Source organism: Suncus etruscus, chromosome 19 (genome assembly GCF_024139225.1).
Source record: "Suncus etruscus isolate mSunEtr1 chromosome 19, mSunEtr1.pri.cur, whole genome shotgun sequence".
NCBI classification, from domain to species: Eukaryota; Metazoa; Chordata; class Mammalia; order Eulipotyphla; family Soricidae; genus Suncus; species Suncus etruscus.
In genome coordinates, this window is record NC_064866.1 from 22,874,782 (window position 1) to 22,887,798 (window position 13,017).

Here is a 13,017-nt window from a genome sequence, read left to right on the forward strand (position 1 = left end):
TCAGTTTCTCACAGTTATTTCCTTACTTTGTAGAATTCTAGAGGCCAATTATTATAAGAATTCATCAGAAATAAGTAAAGACTCAATTGTTTTATGCTCTAAAGGTCGTTCTCTTTCTGGCTATTTGTAAGATACTAACCTGCTCTAATTGCATTCACAGAACACTATCCTCAATTTCTGGCTCTTTTTGAGGGTCTACCTGCCCAGAGTCATTTTAAAAGGACATTTTTTCTTTTATTATTGTTTTTTTAAATACACTTACCCTTTTGATGTGAGCCAGGAGCTTTGAAGTTAGTTGTTGATAACAAACCTGTACCTGATGGGCAACCTAGCCATTTGACTGAATTTTCCACTTGGACTACCTCAAAAGTATTATCATACTAGTCTCTAGTTCTAACGAGGACAGAATTCCTGGAGAATTTTGAATCGGATTCTCTTGGCCTACTGGACACAGAAAAGCCTGCTAAACTATACCTGGAATCTTGAATCCTTGATTTAAAAAACACAAAGTGGCATATTTGATATCCATGATAACTTTCTTTGGCATAAACTGATACCAAAAGTTGCATGTTTTCCTCTAATCTTATTAGCTAAATTTCTTAAAAAAAAAAAAAAAAGAGTAGGAGTAGAGATGATATAAGAGAATGAGATAAGTAGCTAACTTTGAAAGCAGCTACCAAAGAAATTAAACAAAGATTTTGTCTTCAAAAAATGTCTTGTTTTTGTTTTTGTTTTAGGAATTACATTTGTTTCTCTTTTTATTTTTCTTGATAACTGGTTAGGCAAATTTAGGAAGGCAAGAATTTAATTATTCTCATAAGGCTCTTAAATGTCATTCTATTTTTTTTTTTTTACTAATTTCTAGTATATGTGATTTCACTGATAAAAGCTATCTACATTTAGGTTTTAAGTTTCTATGTTTCAGAAAAACATTAAACAACTTTAGTGAATAAAATTCTTGACAGGACACCCATGAGAATATATGTATTTGTATATTAATAGTGCCTGAGGATATTTCTTTAAAAAGTGGATAAATAATTCACAGGCTAAATCATTATTACATTAACAAAGAGTTTTCCAACTTTAAGCCAAACTGAAATTGTATAAGAATTTTTAAAAGGAAAACAAAACACTGATGTCTCTCTTTCACCCTCGTATCTTATTTAACTTGTATGGACTATGGATATATTTAAAAGCCTCCATTCCTTAACTGGACGAGTACATTGGATAAGTTACTTGCCTTGCATGTGGACCCTGAGCCCCATCAGTTTAGAGAGGCCACAGAGCACAGAGTCAGGACTAAGTCCCACACATAGTTTGTGTCAAAAACAAACAAAAGCCCATTTCTATTAAAGAAATAATTGAATATAATCAAAAACTATTTTAAAGTCTGAGGTCCGGAATTCAAATCCAGTTTCATATTGTTTGCTAGTTTCAATTTTTAAGTCAAAGCTGGCAGTGTTCAGGGATTATTCCTGACTCTGTGCTCTTGGGTCACACCTAGCAGGTTTGCTCTACCATATATAAATGATACTAAGGAAGGACTAGCTGGGTTGACTAGAGCACCCTACAGTTGTGTATGTAAACATTTTATGGGATTATTATGTTACTGACCCTACCCTGATTGGTGATTGTGCCCTACCCTAGGGTGTGACCTGGCATTCTGCCCCCAACCTAGGGTGGTACCTGATTCTGCTCCCACCATTGGGTGGTACCTGATCCACCATTGAGGGGTACCTGATTCTGGGGGATAAAAACAAGGGTCTGTGGAAGGCGAGGGGCTTTGGCTGGAACTGATGCTGAGGCTTTGGACTTCAGTCTTGTCCACCTAATAAAGCTAATATTTCCATAAGCCTGACTGTCTGCGAGCTGTTTACCCGCCGCTTCACCTCAGAACTGCCGGCTGAACAGGGTGGCAGACGCGTGCACCGAGCTGGAGGGGAAAGACCACATCCTCCATCCCTCCATCAGTCTACCTCTTCAGGGGCTGACTTGCAACACCTACCCTTTGCACTACCTCTCCAGCTTTGGTCTTTTCTATATTGATTATAGAGAGCTAAATCATTTCTATGACTTTTCCAAAGTATTTGTCTTATCTGTAAAAATGACATGTTAATAGTGCAGCACATGTCTCATATAGGATGGTTGTGTAGATTAAATATTACATATGAAGCCACTTTATAAATGAAACTTTATACATAAACATGAGTAATATTGAGCAATAAATTTATATGTAATATGTACATATTTATTCATGTATAAGACATATGTAAGTAGGTAAATAAAGATGTTTATTTTTAAAGAAAAATTTACAAATCTATGAGGCTTCACAAACTCTTTACAAACTCATGAACTTCAAAGTGGTTTAGCAGACTAGAGATCTAGAAAAGCTGATGCTTCAGTTCAAGTTTACTATTGAAGGAATCTACTATAAAATTTAATTTTTTTGTTGCAAAGAAAGATATTCTTTTTAATCTATTCAGTCATTCAACTGATTGAATGGGAACTAGTCACATAACAAGATCTTTTGCATTCCTAAAAGCCTACTTATTTAAATGTTAATTTTGTTCACTTAATTTTATCTCATAAAAGCACCCAGGATAATGTTTAACCAACTATCTGGATACACCACGGTACCAGCAAGTTGACACAAAAATTTAATCATCCCAGTACCATCCTTACTACTTATTAACAAGTAATGCTATAAAGTCAATAGAAGTACTAGATATATTAAACATAAAAGATTATATGTACTGAGATATACAAGGTTTTCATCTGCACCTAAGCAGGTTTCAAAATATTGACAAAATTTTATCTAAAGGTCAGCAGTCAGACTTTATGTCAAATTTTGAGTGAAAATTCACTGCAAAAAATGTAAGTTTCATCTATGTATTTTCTTTTCCCTTAACTGGAGAGTTACACTTAGGAAAACATACCTCAGTAAGATTCCAGTGGCTATATGAGTAGGTGGTATGATCAGAGGAATACCAAGAAGCCCCACCTGCCAAATATATCTTCCCTTAGGGACATTCCTGGAATTCTCACCAGTAGAGACAAAACAGAAAGATCCTTTTAAAATCCCCAGAAGTGTTAGCATATTATGAACTCATTTAGCAGTGTGACTAGAACAGGAACTCAACTATCTTTTCAACTATCTTTTCAAGATGAAAACAAAGTGGCTTTTATTTTTTTATTCTTGGGAAATATGAAGCAAACATGTTTTTCTTTTCCAAATTAAAAAAAAAAAAAGTCTAGCAAAATTAGTCAAATTTCCTCCATAAAGCTAGATAAAGCTACTGATTACTAATGGTTACTGGTAGTTATCATCTCTTTATTACCTAATTCCTGAGTATTATTTTGCAACATATAGTTCTAGGTGGTGAAATTCAGTTTTCCAAGAAAAACTAAAAATAAACTTTAGAAATAGTTCCTCACTTTATAGGTGAATCGAGCTGAATCTTGAAATTTTCTTCTTTTTATCAATTAGCAAAAGCATGAAGTTCAGACTTCAGCATGCAATCATGGATACAAATACTCATCAATTCAGGTGATATATAATTTTATTTTAAAATTAAATTCTAACATTAGAGGCCAGAGTGGAAGTACAATAAGCAGAAAGCTTACCTTGCAGTGGCTCATGTTGGCACCCAAGGTACCACCTTCCCTCACCCCTACTTCTGCCAGGAGGGATCCCTGAAATTAGAGCCAGGACTAAGCTTTGAGCACCACTGAGTGTGACTCAAATACATAAAAACAAAAAGAACGTAAAACTCTAACACAAAGGAGAAAATTCTTCTTTAGAAATAATTATAGTTGATTCTTTAGATTATTCGTGTCTATAAATAATGTTCAGGTACTATGCAGTATATATTTCAGAGTACTAAAAGCAAGGCTCTAGCTAATCTCTAGTCTTTGAACATTTTTTAACATGTTATCATGTTATTCCCTAAAATCTTACGGGATAAATTATCATTTTCCAAGACTAGATCTGTTTGAAGCAAAAGGCCATTCAAAATATGTATTTTAATAATTTTAATATTATATTAATTTGGCTAATTAATATATAATCATGTAGATGATGTTTATTGTCTGTAATCACTGTTTAATAAAATTTTAAAAGGTATACTTATACTATTTTAATAAAAATAAACACAAGTATGTAGTGAAATATTTTGATGAATATGAGCATATTTACATGTCAAAAACTGATATTATTTATTAAAGAATCATTTCATATCCAAATGGTCTGATATTTTTCTAATTTCTAATAGCATCTACTTATATAATCAAAATTCACGAAATAAGCTTGAAGCTCTCTTTTTTAATAAATTATTTGTGTTTATAAAAATGAATTATTTGTATAAAATTGTATATTTATATGTATTTAATTTTGTATAAATTTCTGGAGATAAAATATGGAGTATTTTTTAAAAATCTGATAACTTCTGTATTTTGCACATTTAAAAATCAGCTACTACAAGAAATTTCAAGTGAATAATTTATCAGCATTATTTTACTAACAACTATAAAAGGACCTATTTAGTATTTAACTAATATTTGGAACAGATATGGCTAGATATTTAAGTTCTTTTTTTCCCCTAAACTTTGCAGAATACAGTGAACCTTGTAAGTTATGTTTCTTAAATTCAAATAGAAGTGCTAGCAGGCCAAGTAAAATATCAGATTTGGTAAAAATTAAGTCCCAGCAAAAGAACAAGGACTAGTTCTTCATGTAGAACTGAAAGGGGGCTTGGTAAATGCTGACTTACTTCTTTCTTTACAGAACTACTAATGAGAAACCATGACTATAAAACAAAATCCAAGTCTATGCAATGGAGAGAAGTAATATTTCTCTATTCTTCTACGAATAACTTAAAGAGCTAAATTATTATTTAATCCTTAACAAATATAAAAACCCAATTTCTAGGTTCTCCGATTTAGAAAATATGTAGGCAGACATGAAACTCTTCATGCATTTTATGACTTCTAGCAGGGGGGGAAGAGAGGGGGGAAGGGAGAGAGAGAGAGACGAGAGAGAGGAGAGAGAGAAGAGAGAGAAGAGAGAGAGAGAGAGAAAGAGAGAGAGAGAGAGAGAGAGAGAGAGAGAGAGAGAGAGAGAGAGAGAGAGAGAGAGAGAGAGAGAGAATTAAAATGTCTGCCCCAGAGACAGGTTGGGGGAAGGGAAACTGGGAACAGAGTGGTCAGAAATGTTCGTTGGTGAAGTGTGGAGTAAAATTGTATGACTGAGACTCAATCACCAACAATTTTGTAACCATGATGTTTAAATAAATTTTAAAAGAGTTAAAAAAGTAAACCTAATCGAATGATTCCCTTCAACTATAAAATCTAATCCACCATTTCCTTCCTAATTTAACTTGAGACAACTCAATGTGGTTGTCACATGGGGAAAACACAATACTGTCTTGTCATCCACAGAACAAGACTGGGGTCATTTTTTATTATCACAGTTATAATTTCTATATATTTCTCAGATTGTTGTCATGCCCAAAAAAGACAGGCAAATAAATGCTTCAATATTTCAAAAGTGTTTTACAGTTACTGGTTAACAAAACAACCAGACAGCAGCAATATTCCAAACAAAATAATAATAATAATAAAAAATAAACAGTAGTGATGGCCCATAGGATCTCAGGACCCCTCTAGGTTAGTTCTAAGCCTAAATTCACGTTTATATTATTATAAATAATATAAACTTCTCTTCCTCTCTCCCTCACTCCTCTCTCTGTAGCTCTGTATCTGTTTGCCTCCATCTCGCTTTATATATACAAATGAAAATATTTTATTATATATGCTGCTTTGTGGACCAAACCAGTAGTGCTTATGGTTTACTCTTACCTCTCTTCTGCACTCAGGAATCACTTCTGGTATTATACAGGAGACTAGATGCTATACTAAGGATTGAACCCAGATTAGTTGCAATAAATGTTGGCTTTATCAGCTATGCTATCTTTTTAACATCCCTCACAATATTTTTTAACAGGATCCAGATTCATTTTGGCACCTCCTGCTTATTACATAATGCTAAAATGATTTTTTTTTAAACTTCCAATGGAAGGCAATGTAAATCCAACTATGAGCTTAAGGTGATACAAGGTGACTTAAGACAATGTTTTCCCAAAGAAAAAAATCTTTCATTTTTATAAATAGGTAATATGATGTGAAACATATATGAAGAACCAGCGCTCTTCAGTATAGAAATTTTTTTCTAAACAGGGCAGTTTTACTGCCACTGGCAAATCATGAAATGAAATTCTCAGTTTACCTATATTTAAAATTTTCATATCAAATGAATTTTGCACAGACTATTTAGTTATCAAAGATTAAATATATTATAAAAATATCTTTGTAATATATCTGTAAATTACGATGCTTCAATAAATGAAATATAACTATAATGATTATGAAAATAATAATAAATACATTAAATGATAAATAAACTTAAAATATTTAAGTCCTACAGATAAGTCATCAAAATAAATAAAGGCAGGATACAAGTATCTTATTAGTAAATAAATATATTCACATCTATGAAATACTGAATTCCATTTCAAGAATAAGCCTAAAAAAACACTAAAAGATACTGACTCTCTTGACAAGCAATATTATATAGAAATAAATATATAGTATAAAATAAATATATAGAAATAAATATATTATATAGAGAGATAAATACAAACAAAAAGCAGCATCTACTGCTGTTTCATAATAAAATTATATGACAAACTTTAGCACTCTGCTATGCATGGTGAGACCTATTTAATTTACATATAATAATATAAATGTTAGCATTATTGTAATGTTATAGAAACCTTAAATAAATCATAAATATACTTATAATCATAAATATACTTATAAAGCACTTTTTGTTGGTTTTTGGGTTACACGAGCAGCACTCAGGGTTACTCCTGGCACTTCGCCTCAGAAATCACTCCTGGCAGGCTCGTGGGACCATATAAGGATGCCGGGATTTGAACCACTGTCCTTTTGAATGCAAGGCAAATGCCCTACCTCCATGCTATATCTCATACCCCTTACAAAATACTTTTTATTTTATAAACAAAATATATTTTTGGCTTCCTTATAGCGATTTTCACTAGCCAACAATTTTTCAAAAATAATGTCTAATATTTAGCTTTTTAAAAATATGATTTTGTAATCTAAAATATGTCTATGGAGGATAGATACATCTTTTTCATTTTTTTTACCAAAGTCAACTTTATGCAATAATATTATCATTTATCTGTTCTTTCCCATTTATTTTAATACTGAAGCAACTGAAAAATTAGCATGTAATTCTTTCAGAATTTTAGTCTGATGTAGCAAATTTCCTGCTTGATGATCCCTATATAATGCATATAAGAAATTTTTTAATATGCCTCAAATGGAAACATTACAAGTTAGCTTCATTAATTTTCTATTGATCTCTAACATCACAACCAAGTTGTCTAACTATTTTGAGTGAATTAAGTTCTCTATTTAGTGTCCTAAAATCAAAATCAGGATATTATCTGGGGTGGTGGTCATGTTTGAAGTTTGGAAATTCAAAACCCCTAAAGTTAATGAAAAATTTCAATTCAGTTCTTTGTGGCTATAATTTTGAGGTTACCATTATCTTAGCAACTTATCCTCAATGGCAAACTTTGAATTCCTGGATTATAGGATATTTAAATTGCCATAAGATAATTTCTATGTTACATATATTACATATATTACATGTTCTCTCAGTATCCCACAGTTTTTGGCTTCTCTGAGACAAATAGAAAAGCATCTTGTCTTCCTGTATTGTTCCAAATCCTCTATTACCCAACTAGATTAAAACCACTCAAAATAATATTTGTTCTTGTTAATGCAAAGTGAACTAGTCATAAGAATACATTCTCCTATGCTCCAAAAGTGTTTAAATAAGGTGTGCACATAATAAGTTAAGTATTTTGAGGATCATCTTCTATTCCAATTACTTCAATAATTTACTCCTAAACTACTCTTCCATTAATCTTGTCATGACTAAATTGTTCAAGCCCCAAACTAAGGATAAAAGTTTTCTTCCAACATTTCATCTGAATTTATTATAGATATACTATTAAGATTTTGAGAACTCTATCTCCAAAGCACAACTGTAGTCCTGTTTCTATCTACTCATTTACTGTACAATATATTTTTAGTGTAAAACAAAATGACCTTTTGGAGAAAAATATCAAAGAGTCTATCCCTTCTAAAACAAGGTCCAAAACTATCACTAACTAAAAATCAATCTAACAAGAGAGGTTAGAGACCTCTATCAAGAAAATTTCAAAATACCTCAGAAAGAAATTGAAGAAGACCTAAGATAATGAAAGAACATTTCATACTTATGGATTGGAATAATAAATATTATCAAAATGACCATCTTACCTAGACTAATATATAGATTCAATGAAACCTCTATCCAAATTCAGAAACATTCTTCATGGACTAGAACAATCAATTATAAAGTTTGTGTGGAACCATAAAAGACCTACGATAGCCAAATCAATATTAAAAAACAAGGAACTTTGGGCATCTCATTTCCTAATTTGAAGCTCTACTACAAAGTCATAGTGATCAAAAGAGCATGGTATTGGAACAAAGACAGATTTTTCAAACCAATGGATCAGAATAGAATATTTAGTGGCAAACCCCCAAGTATTTTGTAAATTAATCTTTGACATAGGAGCCAAGAATATGAAATAGATTAATGACAGTCTCTTCAACAAATGGTGTTGGAACAAGTGGATAACAACTTGTAAAACATTAAAGATTGAACTATATCTAAAACCTTATAAAAATCAGTTCAAAGTGGATTAAAGACCTTGAGATTAGACCCAAGTCCATAAAATTTATTGAGGAAAACAAAGGCAGAACACTTCAACACTTAAGACCTCGAAGAAGTTTTCAATGATAGGATGCTAATGGCAAGAGCTATAGCATCAAACCTAAATAAATGGGACTACATCAAACTAAAAATATTTCTGTATGACAAAAGAAACATTAGCTAAAATTAGAAATCAGTTAACTGAATGGGAGAAAAATTTTGCACTCAACATATCAGATAAAGATTTGTTATCTAGAATATACAAAGAACTCACAAATGTTAACTCCACAAAACTTAAACACCTTATCCAAAACTAAAGAGAGTAAATGAAGAGACACTTCTGTAATGAAGATCGACAGATGACCCCCAGACACATGGAAAATTATTCATCATCACATATCTTTAGGGAAATCCAAATCAAGACAACAATAATATATCAGCTTACAACAATGAGGATGGCACATCTCACAAATAATGGGAACAATCTCTGTTGGCACGGATATGAAAAAGGAATTCTCCATTGCTGGTGGGAATGCTACCTGATCCAACCCCTATGAAAAACAGTGTGAAGGGTACTCACTAAACTCAAAATTGAGCTGCCATATGACCAATCAATTCCCCTTTTGGGTATTATACCCAGAACAGAAACACATTCACCCAAAAGAGTGTATGCACACCACTATTCATTGCAGTACTCGGTAGAATAGCTAAGATTGGAATCAGCCCAGATGTCCAACAACATACAAGTGTATCATACCCAGATGTCCAACAACATACAAGTGGATTGTGAAGATATGATACATATATACAGTGGAATACTACATAGCTAAAAGGAATGGTGCAATCATGCAATGCAGCAACATGGATGGAATAGAAGATTATATTAAAGGAGTAAGCCAGGAGAACAAGCATACAAACAGCACGTTATCACTTATGTTTGGTATTTAGAATAACTGCATGAAGAAAACAATGGTCTAAATGGGAGTTGTCTTGAACACCATTGACCCAGAATATAGTAAATAGGAGGGAAGCAACTAAGTGGAAGAGAAGAAACAAAAAACTTATATTTTCTACTTAAAAAGAAACCCTCAGTAATGGATGCAGTTGTTTAGATTGAAAGGTATTCAATCACTTACTCTTTATTGATGTTTATAATAATGTTTTAATGCTTTTATCTATAAAAATTGGTGCAGAATGCATTTGAAAACCATGGACTCCCACTATATTGCTCAATATAAGAATTTTTAGTGTCTTAATTTTAATATGTTTATAATAATGCTTGAATCTTTTGTTCACAGTGGTTCTTGAGATATAGGTAGTTTGCCATAGTTTCACATTGCAGTGCTATAGACTTAAAATACAGTACTCATTAAAATAATGTCTTAAAGATTAATATAACCTATTTATTTTCCATTTGATTATGCTGGCTAATATCATATAACATTTAGGTCTACAGAAAATATCAGAATAGGCAACTGCATGCCATAGACTCTTGCTATAGTGCACATTCATTGAGAATTTTATCGCGAATTATTAATTCAAGCTAGTTTACTATAATATCATATTGCCCATGAATTCAGTTTGCTTTCAGGAAAGGAACCTGGATGCTCAAGACTCATTAGACAATACTTTGTAGTGTAGACCCCTTTTACAGTGCTCATTACCATTTTGTTTAGTATTTTAGACTTGAAAATATGATTGTTTTAAGAATGCTCTATGCTTTCTAAGTAGAGTATCATGTCATCTGCAATGAGAGCTTGACTTCTTCCTTTCCTATCTGTATTCCCTTGATATATTTTTCTTGCCTAATCGCTATAGCAAGTACTTCCAGTGCTATGTTCAATAGGAGTGGTGAGAGAGGACAGCCTTGTCTTGTGCCAGAATTTAGAGGAAAAGCTTTCAGTTTTTCTCCATTGAGGACAATATTTGCCTCTGGCTTGTGGTAGATGGCCTTAACTATATTGAGAAAGGTTCCTTCCATTCCCATCTTGCTGAGAGTTTTGATCAAGAATGGATATTGTACCTTATCAAATGCTTTCTCATGATCATTTTGGTATTATCATGTGATTTTTATTTTTCTTGTTGTTGACGTTGTGTATTATGTTGATAGATTTACGAATGTTAAACCAGCCTTGCATTTCTGGGATGAAACCTACTTGATCATAGTGGATGATCTTCTTATTCATTGCAGCACTATTTACCATAACAAGACTCTGGAAACAGCCAAAATACACTTCAACAGATGAATGGCGAAAGAAACTGTGGTACATATACACAATGGAATATTATGCAGCCATCAGGAGAGATGAAGTCATGAAATTTTCCTATACATGGATGTACATGGAATCTATTATGCTGAGTGAAGTAAGTCAGAGAGAGAGAGAGAGAGAAAGACACAGAATGGTCTCACCTATCTATGGGTTTTAAGAAAAATGAAAGGCATTCTTGCAATAATAATATTCAGGCACAAAAGAGAAATAATCTGGAAATTACAGCTCACCTCATGAAGCTCATCGCAAACAGGGATGAGTTTAGTTAGAGAAATAACTACATTTTGAACTATCCTAATAATGAGAATGTACGAGGAAAATAGAAAGCCTGTCTAGAGTACAGGCAGGGGTTGGGTGGGGAGGAGGGAGATTTGGTACATTGGTGATGGGAATGTTGCACTGGTGATGGTGGTGTTCTTTACATGACTGAAACACAAATACAATCATGTATGTAACAAAGTTGGTTAAATAAAAATTAAAATAATAAAAAAAAGAAAAAAGAACAATATAGTTTTATTCTTAGTACAAGATTAAATATGGTGTTTATGGTCATGCCTATAAAATGTTGGACACTGTACTTTGGGCAAGGACCTATGTGATCATTTATTTTCAAAAAGAAAAAAGAAAAAAAGAATGCTCCATGCACAATCTAACCCAATAAGTTTCTTCAGTAGCTGACCCTCACCAATGATGTTTTAACTAGGAAATGGAAAACCTTTTCATCTGCTTTACTGGATTTATATTTTTTAAGATTTTTCTTTCTTTCTTTCTTCTTTCTTTCTTTCTTTCTTTCTCTTTCTTTCTTTCTTTCTTCTTCCTTCCTTTCCTTCCTTCTCTTCTTTCTTTCTTTCTTTTCTTTCTTTCTCTCTTTCTTTTCTTCTTCTTTCTTTCTTTCTTTCTTTCTTTCTTTCTTTCTTTCTTTCTTTCTCTTTCTTTCTTTCTCTCTTTCTTTCTTTCTTCTTTCTTTCTCTCTCTCTCTTTCTCTCTCTTTCTTTTTCTTTCTTCTTCTTTCTTTCTTTCTTTCTTTCTTTCTTTCTTTCTTCTCTTTCTTTCTTTCTTTCTTTCTTTCTTTCTTTCTTTCTTTCTTTCTTTCTTTCTTTCTTTCTTTCTTTCTTTCTTTCTTTCTTTCTTTCTTTCTTTCTTTCTTTCTTTCTTTCTTTCTTTCTTTCTTTCTTTCTTTCTTTCTTTCTTCCTTTCCTTCTTTCTTTTTTGTTTTGTTTTGTTTTTGGATCACACCCGGCAGTGCTCAGGGATTACTCCTGACTCTACGTTCAGAAATCGTTCCTGGCAGGTTTGGGGGCCATATGGGATGCCAGAATTTGAACCACTGTCATTCTGCATGCAAGGCAAATGCCCACACCTCCATGCTATCTCTCCAGCCCTAATATTATTTAAGATTTTTTTATCCATTCAACCTATGTCAGTTTTTCAATTGCAGTCTAAGGATTTTTATGATGTACGTGTGTATGCTTAAATGTATTTTTGGCCACCACTATGTCTGTCTAACGCTTGTTTGTATTTTGTACATAATGTCTATCTGCGTTGTATATAAACCTTCATCCTGTTATATAGAACTCTTCCTTTTCTCCCTCCCCTCTTACCATTTTACAAATATTTTTTATTCTTTTGCTCTCTCACACTGATCTGTTATTTCTTCATATTTAATACTTTCACCCTCGATTCTTTTTGTTTTGTTTTGTTTTGGTTTTGGTTTTTTTATGGGCCACACCTGGTGATGCTCAGGAATTACTCTTGGATATATGCTCATAAATCACTCCTGGCTTGGGGGACCATATGGGACACTGGACACTGAAGTGTCAAACCACAATCTGTCCTAGGCTAGAACACACAAGGCAGACACCTTACTGCTTGTGCCACCACTCCAGTCATACCTTC